Raw genomic sequence first — 9423 nt, 5'->3', positions numbered from 1 at the left:
TTTTTTTTTTTTTTGCATTAATTATTTTTATTTACAGAAACAGTTATTTACATTTAACCCAGTTTCGTGGCAAGTTCTTTAGCCTTTGCCTTTTCTAGCTTGGCAATGCGAGCCACAGACTTGGGACCCAGGACATTGCCTCCCCAGTGACGCCGGATCTCATCGTATCTGTCATTGTAGTTGGTTCGAATAGCTTCCACCAGCTTAGCCAAAGCACCTTTGTCTTCCGGATTAACGTGTGTGAAGGCGACAGTGGTGCAGGTCTTCCTATGAACTAGACGTCCCAGTCTTGCCTTACCCTTGATGATGCAGTAAGGGACTCCCATTTTACGACAGAGGGCAGGCAAGAAGACAACCAGCTCAATGGGATCCACATCGTGTGCAATCACCACCAGCTGAGCTTTCTTGTTCTCCACCAAGGTGGTGACGCTGTTAACTCCTGCTCGGAGGACAGGTGGTCTCTTACTGGGGACGTCCCCTTTGCCAGCCGCTTTCTTCTCAGCCCGGGCCAACAGCCTCTGCTTCTTTTCTTGCTTCGTCTCTGGTCTGTACTTGTGGGCCAGCTTAAGCAGCTGGGTTGCTGTTTGGCGGTCCAGGGCCTGGGTGAACTGGTTAATTGCAGGAGGCACTTTCAGCCGCTTATAGAGGATGGCTCTCTGCGGCTGCAACCTGATATAGCGGGGCCATTTCACAAAGCGGGTGAGGTCTCTTTTGGGCTGGATATCTTGTCCAATGCCAAAATTTTTAGGCCTTTTCTCAAATAGTGGATTCACCACTTTCTTGGCCTCCTGCTTCTTAACGACAGCAGGGGCCGGAGCCACCTTTCTTCCCCTTGGCCTTCTTTCCTTTCGGCATCTTGGGCGGCGGGAAGAGAAAGCTACATTCTCGTCCTTCAAGACTCACTGTTACTGTGAAGCATTTTTCATCCCCCAGTTAGATGCATTTTCCACATTGCAGTACCTCTGGCATGCACCTCGTTCGTATTTGTCCCCACACATGCAGTACAGTATCTTGTTCTCAGAGACCACTACCATCCCCAGCCTAGCCACCTTTGACTCATCTTAGTGAATTGCCAGTGAATGTTTATTATAGGCCCAACATGTGGAGCTGTTCAGTAAATGTTGGTTCAGTGGAAGCCTATCCCCTGAGTGAGTGTATGAAGAGAACCAGGAGGTGAATTTTAAGGGTCAGTGGCTTTTGCAACACCCCTGAAAGGGCTGTCCAGCCTTGCTGCTCCTGAATACCCTTATCTTACAGTGTTCTGAGGTCCAGAGAAGCAAAGAGCACCCCAACAAAGTCAGCTGTATGGAATTCAGGTGGCAATAGAACTTGCGAACAGGATCTCCAAATTCTCCAGAACATAGTAAAGCCAGTATTTACTGAGTACCCACTGTGTACTAGGCACTGGGCACAATGATATGCTTTTATATGTGTTACTTCCAATTCCTGTAACACCAGTACCTGCAGGTTGTCAATTACTGTGCTGCCTTAAACCTGTAGTTACTTGAAATGCTGACAATAGAAGGTAGTAGCAAAACTTACTATCATGGAGTGTCACTGGGACAGTTAAGTGATTAGATGTATGGGCTTGGAACATTGCTAAATTTTATTGACTGCAAACTCCTGTTCCAAAAGTGGAATTTGAAGTATACAATTGTTTATCTAGGTTGCCCAATGTAATATAGTAAGTGCTACAGTGTTAAAGCCAGAACCGAAGTCTCATTTACTCCAGACTTCAGAACACGCTTACAGTCACAGTAAGAGATTCAGATGGTCAAGAAACACCTTCCCCTGTTTAAAATTCACGATGACTTCATTACAACCAGTGCAGCACATGTTGATAAGGCATGGGCTGTTGTCACTGCAGGAAGCTTACATGTCAAGTGTGTAGAGTGCAGAGGGCCCTTTCTTTAGATGTCTAGCTGCCGAGGCCCCACCTGTGTGTGGATGGGCATGGAGGAATACCCCCTGTTCAAGAAGCCTATGAAAAGTGACCAGCAATAAAAGCCAGAGAAGTGATTAGACTGTCAAATGTGTTATCCTAATAATGGGCTTTTTTCTAGGTTCTTCCTTTTCACTTGGGGCCACATGAGCATCTCTACACCTATTGTGAATACATTGTCTCAAGGAAGCAAAGTAGGTCAGAAATAGGATTTTAGAACCCAAAGAAACAACCTGTGTTGATGCTTAAATTGAATGAGGCTGAAACAAATGTTTTTTTTTGTTGTTGTTGTTGAATTATTTTGGTATCGCTCCAGGCCTGCAATTCCTTCCTTAGTCATCATCTTACTATCCCTTGGGGACTCTGGCCTGGGATTCTTCTCCTTTGTGGTTGTGATTAATCCTGCAATGGTTTGCAGAGGGATGGGACTGGGGAAGTCAGCTGCTACCAGCAGCAAGCTAGGCTAGGGTTTATAGGAAGAGTTGACACCCTGTTGGGATCTAACAGAGAAGTTTGACGATTATTGTGCTGAAATAAGCTAGCTCACAATTTTGCTGTTTGACTCAGGGCAAGCTCAGTGTAAGTCTTGAGTGCTGGACAGCATGATGGTCTCTTGCTGTCCTTATCCCCATTGGAGGGTGCACAGATTAGTTAATGTCTCCCTTTCCTGAATGAGAGCTTTCATCTTTAATAAGCGGGTTAAACCGCCTGCACTGTCTAGCCTGTGTAGGTCAGGCAGCCATTTGGATTTTATCTTCTCATATCTAGACTGCTGACAGAGTTCTTGTGCAAAGTTGGGAATCTTCAGGTTTTAACATGTTTTATTCCTTTGCCTGCCCGTGAAATGCCCTTATTCTTGAGAAGATGAAAAAGAAGGCACAAATCTGTTAGGTTGCAAATATTGTCTATTTTTTGGGAAAGATCTTTGTAGAATCTGAGTGGAGGTTCATGTTTTGTAGTCCCGATGATTAGAAAAAAAAAAAAAAAAACCTCATATTTCTTTACAGACAGCTCAGAGCTCAGCGTTGAAATTTATGTTCAGCAGATTCTTGCCCTCACTTAATTTTCACTGCGTTTCTGGGTTTTTACTGTGATTAAACTTGACATTCATTTAAGGAATGAGTTGTGATGTTCTCTGGTCATGACCAAAGGAAAAGGATATATATGTGCTCTAGGAGTGAAGTCTGGTGAGAAGTTTGTATTCTTTCCTTTCTTCTTTGATTTGACAAGTCAGTCTGTAACTTTAAAAGAAACTATAGGGGCTGTTCCCCAGGTTATTCACAAAATGAGTCTTTGTCTGCTTTTTCATTCACCATCTGGTTACAAAGCTAAATTGGAATCGTGCTTGTTTTAATTATTTTCTACTTGTGTGGCCAGGAGGTTATTTGGTCTGGTGAGGTTACATTATAAGCCTGCGCACTCATTAATACCACCGAGTCCACATCCTGCGCCAGCACTGGAATGGTTAAGTTGATCCACTTGTGTGGCCAGAGTTTGATACAACACAGTGGTCAGGACCACATTACCGGAGGAAGTATGGTGTGTGGGTTTTACCCTCTTCTTTTTTCATTTTTTTTCTTCCGATAAATAAGTAGCTTAGGTTGGCAATCTTAGATGAGGGCCTGGTGTTTATTAAAGGGACAATCTATTTCAAAAATTCATAGTTCTAATATTTTAAAAGCATAGAATGTAAATTAGGTTAATAGTAAAAACATTTAACGTTTTGAGCACTTCACAGAAAGAGTAATGGACATAGTGTAGCTAGAAACTTCTTTCTGCAGTCATTATTTTTGGTGAGTCAGCCAAAAGATGGAATCATTGCTAAGAGGTATTGTTTAATACTGGGAAAGTGACATCAAAAGCTTTCTCAAAATATGTATGTTTTTAAAATCCTCCCTTCTTTCTTCACTTTCCTGCCTGGGGGAGACTGAATACTTCAAAGTAGTCAGTGTTTGTAAAAGGTGACCTTTTTCAGGTTCTGGAAAAGAGTGTTAGGTGCTGTAATTAAATAATTGTTTCCTAAGATAGTCCTTAAGTACAAGGAAGACTTCATTGTCTTGTGAAATGAGCAGTAGTTTAGGAACTAACTACTCATTTATAAATAAATGAAGCAAAAAGGCTGGGTGTAATCCGTCACCTGTAAAATCCTAATACTTGACATTCATTTAAGGGAATGAGTTGTGATGAAATAAGCAAAAAGGCTGGGCGTGATAGCTCACATGTGTAATCCTAGTACTTGGGGAGGCTGAGGCAGTTGGATCACTTGAGCTCAGGAGACTAGCCTGGGTGGTATGGCAAAACCCTGCATCTACAAAAACATACAAAAATTAGCCAGATGTGGTAGTGCACACCTCTTAGCCACTTGGGTGTCTGAGGTAGGTGGATTGCTTGAGCCCAGGAGATAAAGGCTACAATGAGCCATGATTGCACCACTGCACTCCAGCCTGGTGGCAGAGTGAGATCCTGTCTCTAAATAAATAAAAACATTAAAAAAAAAAATAAAGCAAAAGAAACCTGTAGGCCAGGAGTGGAGAAGGAAAACAGAAGGAGTGTAGAATGTAGAGCAGAGAGCAGGTGAATCCTAAGGTAAGCTGTGATTCAATTGATAGTACGGTGGGACCCCCTTTTCTGCAGTTTCACTTTTTGTGGTTTCTTACAATCAGCAGGTGTCTGAAAATAGGAAACGGAAAATTCTAATTCATGTTTAAAAAAAAAATCCTAGACTTAATGTCCTTACTTGTGGACTGTATTGTCCTTTTTGATATTTAGGAGCACACTTGCTAAGGCAGTCCATTACAACTGCACGCTTTGTGCAGGAACTGAGGTCCTTGGAAAGGCTGCTTGAAAGTAGCCGCAGTGTCAAGCTCAAAACCAGTTGCTCTTAGCCATATGTCAGAGTGAGGAAGGATGGGCGGATTGGAATGTGGTAGGAAAAAATGCCAACAAAAAATTAGAATTTTATGCAGAAACAACTATTGATAATTTATTAATATTGACAAGGCATGTCATGGTTATATGAAGAAAAAAGCCACCTACCTTAGGAATTTAATTTTTAGATATGTCTGAATATTAACTGGAGCTCAAACATGCCACAATACTTAGTAATGAATTAGAAATATATTATGTAATAGTGTTAACATCCAAGGCTTCCAGTGTTAACACCAAATCTTAATTTTCATTTCATTAACCTGGCAGGTATTTGAAAGCAGCATTGTATCAAAACAGTTTTATTATGTGGAAGGAGCAATGTTTAATAGCCCTGTTCCAAATTACTCCTAACTTCTCTATACTTCTGAAGGAATATTTATTACAGTGACAAAAGCCTATACTGCAGCTCCAGAAGAGACCACAGTGTTTAGAAAAAGAAATTGACTTGCAGCTGTGGTGGGTGCTGCGTATGTAAGTACAGCTGTCCCCCTTGAGCTCCTGCCAGTCTGATAGGCCTTCTGAGTTGGCACAAGCCTTGAACAGTTCACTTGTCTATATCCTGCAGAGCTGGAAGGGGAAGAATTCTTTGCGTGTGGGTTTGTATTGAGAAATAATCCAAAATAGTTATCAATACATACAATCCTTGTCTACTCCTTGTTTAAGGTTCTTCCCCTATTCTTCTGTTATTTTAAAAACAATAACATCTTCATAGAAATACAATCCTCACAGCATAAAATTTACCTTTTTAAAGTATATACAGCGCGGTGCTTCTTTGGAATATTAGGCACACCATTACAACTATGTAATCATGGACTATTTTCATAAATCCAAAAGGAAATCTTGTACTGATTAGCAGTTATTTCTTCCCAGGCCCTGGCAACCACTAATGTCCTTTGTGTCACTGGATATTCCTGTTTTGGACATTGCATATAAATGGGATCATACGTTATATGGCCAAATGTGTATGGTGTCTTTCACTTAGCATCATGTTTCTCCATGTCGTTCCGTGAATCGGTACTTCATTTCTAATCTCCTGCTTCAGTATTTTAAATGGTGGTTAAATACACATAACACCAAATTTACCATTTTAACCATTTTTGTGTGTACAATTCAGTGGCATTGACAACATTTGCAGTGTTATGCAGACATCGCCACTATCCATTTCCAGAATGTATTTCTTATTATGTATTCCTTATTCCTTACTATTGCTGAAAGACAATATATTGTATGAACACTCTGCATCTTTATCTAATCATCAGATATTCTAGCTAGTGAGTGCCAGACTGGTTCAAGAATATATAGGTGAAAGAATATCATTATGCATGATCACAAATGAAATTCAAAGTTGGTGCCATAACATATGAATGACCAGGGAGTCTTAGGGCCAGGGAAACCTAACACTTAGGTGGTAATCGTTTCAGAGGAGCCAGCTATCAAAATGTTCTGGAGAAGAGAGGGGTGCTCCCTCAACCCTTAGTTTGGTTTGGATGAACACACAAAATACATTTCATGGGCAGACCTTTAAAACATGACATCTTAGTGTGTGGAAGTCCGTAACCCCAAAGGAGGGCTTGCTCAGTACATGCAGAGGTGTTCCCAGAGCATGTATAAGTCTGTGTGGATGTGCAAACAGGAATTGATCTGACAGTGTGAAGACACGGCAGCCTTCTCTAATTAAAGCCTCTTGATGACATTAAAGTGTGTTGCTTAATTACAATAAATCATACATTAACAGATCATGTCTCTGAAGAGGCATTGTTAGTGTGCTGTATAATGGAATACAATTTGACCTTGTAATCACAGGGGTTCCTATGGAGCAGTGGCTTATGTCACCAACAGGAACATGAGCCCTAGAGTTACTTGGGCAGAAGTCATTTCTTAGAATGCTTCCTGATCATTCTGTTTCAATAAAGATATTTTTTTCTATATCAACATGTATTTTAATATGAGGAGTCTTTACGTACCTTGAAGGGAATAAGGTTTTCCATTCATTCCCTGCCACTGCTTTTCTGATCACCCCCTCTTCGTTTCAAGCTAGTCTGGGCTTGGCCTAATTTTCACAACAGTTTTTGCATACTCGTTTTATCATGTGCTTGCTCCTTCTGCGGTTTTCCATTTCGCTTTGGGGTACCAGCTTCTGACTGAAAGATGGGCCAAGTCAGGTACAGGCTGCTGTTACCAAAGGGCATCTTCCATCATGTTCTGTTGGTCTCTTCGATACTGTGATGGTTGATAGACTGTACAACTGTGAATACTGAAGGTCTTTTGAAATCCTACACAAAGTAACAGTAAAGCATGGGATCTGTGGGCCTGGGGAGATTCTAGTTCCTGTTCAAAACTGCCTACCACTGCCATTTAAAGAACTGGAATATAACTGCATATCACACCACCTAGGCTCATGAATATTGCTATTAATTTTCATTGGTTTAATATTAAAAAAAAATTAGTAGTTTTAAAACCAGTGGGGTACATTTCATTTCTTCATGATGCAGATTATTAAACACTCATCAGCCTTTTTTCCTCTCTTGATTTTATGAATGGTAATTCAAAGTCTGTAGATCTTAGTCTGTGGAACTGGAATGGGCCCCCACGTGATATTCTCTCCATACCACTCCTTTTTATTTTCTTGGGGACAGGGTTTGACCATGTTGGCCAGGCTGGTCTCCAACTCCTTGCCTCAGGTGGTCCACCTGCCTTTGCCTCCCAAAGTGCTGGGATTACAGGTGTGAGCCACTGCGCATGGTCACACCCTTCATTTTTAACTTAACCATGTTAGGTATGTCAGGGTCACCTTGCTCCTGGCAGGTCATGCTCTGCCTACCCTACAGTGCTGTTTAGAATCTCGCCTTTGACGGGTCTGACTGTTGTAGAAGTTCTCTCTTCTTCCTTGGCATCTGGGATGCCATCATTCATTCTTTTTCCTTCTCTTCTTTGTGCACATTCTCTTGTTACAGTTCCTCCTTTTCTGCTTCCCTGTCCCTGAGCGTCTTTCCTCCTAGTGCCCATTGACCGTTGTCCACACTGCAGGAGTTTGCTGGAGACTCCCAGATTCTCTGTCTGTGCCCTTCAAGCCTTAACCATTCTTATGTGTTGCGCAGAGCGTCTGTTGACCAGCAGCTGGAGCAGGCTCCTCCAGCGCAAGGCCCCTATGCCGACCGTGGCTTACACCTGTAATCCCCACACTTTCAGAGCCTAAGAGGGGGAGGATTGCTTGGTCTGAGGAGTTCGAGACCAGCCTGGGCAACATAGCGAAAGCCCATCTCTATATAAAAGATACACACAAACATAGCTAGAGGTGTTGGTGTGCAGCTGTGGTCTCAGCTTCTCAAGAGGCTAAGGTGGAAGGATTGCTTGAGCTGCGGATTGGAGGTTGCAGTGACCTGAGATTGCCCCACTGCACTCCAGCCTGGGTGACAGGGTGACACCCTGTCTTCAAACAAAAGAAAAAAGAAAAAGGCATGGCCTCTTTATCTTCCCAGAAGAGAGATGATTCCGGTGAGTGCCATGGAGATCAGTGGCTGTCTTTTCCTAAAACTGAAAAACAGGTGGGGAGACTGTGGGAGGGAAGGAAAAGTATATCAAGGCTAACTAATTTACTTGTGTGTGTTACGACACTGGTGGTTGAGTAATAATTGGCTATTGCGGAGATTTCTGTACATTGTTGTTAAAAATAGGAACCTAAGATTAAATGTTTGTGGCTTTTCAAGTTTTGGAATGAACTACTTTGGTGAAGCTCAAACAGCAGTGCTTGCTACCTTATAGTTAGAGCTGGAGTATACCTTTTAATTCTGTATCTAAAGCAGTATTTATAAATGCCTGCGTACAATGACAAATAATAAGGCTCTGGTAGGGGAAACCATTTTGCCTGAGGAAAGAATGTTCCCCAGTGTTGAACACTATTATCTGGAGCTTGTTAAAAACATACGTGCTCCTTCAGTGTTCTAATTTAGCGTTGGTTTACTAGTAAAATTCAGGATTTTCTTTGTTTTTTTTTTTTTTTTGTTTTTAGATTTGGGAGTATACAGTTTTGTGTGTTTCAAGTTATTTTTAAATTTATTTTTAAAAATTAAAAGAGGTGAAGTCTCACCATGCTGTTCAGGCTGGGCCCCAACTCCTGGGCTCAAGTGATCCTCCCACCTTGGCCTCCCAAAGATCTGGGATTACCTTCATGAGCTACTGTGTCCACCCATGTTTAAGCATTCTAATGTATCACCAGGAATACGTATTGCCTCCTCTTAGTGTAATTCTGTTGTGTAGTCAGGGTTGGAGACTATCGCTGATCTGGTTAGCAAGTTCTCTCGCCAGAGAAGAGTAACTTATTTTTACTATTCAGAGTGTGGTTCAGTAAGTCACACATAAAAATCAATTTCTGTTATTTGTAATCCCCCCACTTAGGTGAAATGGAAAAGATTCCCTTGCGAGGAAGCAGGGTGAGTGTAAACACGAAACTGTCAGACTTGCCTCTCTCCTAAAACCCAGCCAATCTCTTTCCTGCGACTAAGAGGCCCTGCTTCCCTCCATAGAGTTTTAAGTCGCCCTAACTGCTGATCAAA

General features: G+C 41.9%; 1 protein-coding gene and 1 pseudogene across 5 annotated transcripts in view; one reads left to right on the top strand and one right to left on the bottom strand.

The window, feature by feature from the left end:
• The window catches only part of JARID2 (jumonji and AT-rich interaction domain containing 2), a 283238-nt gene that overhangs the window by 84485 nt on the left and 189330 nt on the right, over positions 1 to 9423 (top strand). The window lies entirely within an intron of this gene.
• Positions 25 to 855, bottom strand: LOC116529841 (annotated as a pseudogene). The gene has a single exon (XR_004259696.1). The product of XR_004259696.1 is annotated as a 60S ribosomal protein L7a pseudogene (transcript).

This window comes from Sapajus apella, unplaced genomic scaffold (assembly GCF_009761245.1).
Source record: "Sapajus apella isolate SASKATOON/1434 unplaced genomic scaffold, GSC_monkey_1.0 scaffold63, whole genome shotgun sequence".
NCBI classification, from domain to species: Eukaryota; Metazoa; Chordata; class Mammalia; order Primates; family Cebidae; genus Sapajus; species Sapajus apella.
This window is presented reverse-complemented; position numbering and strand designations above follow the sequence as displayed.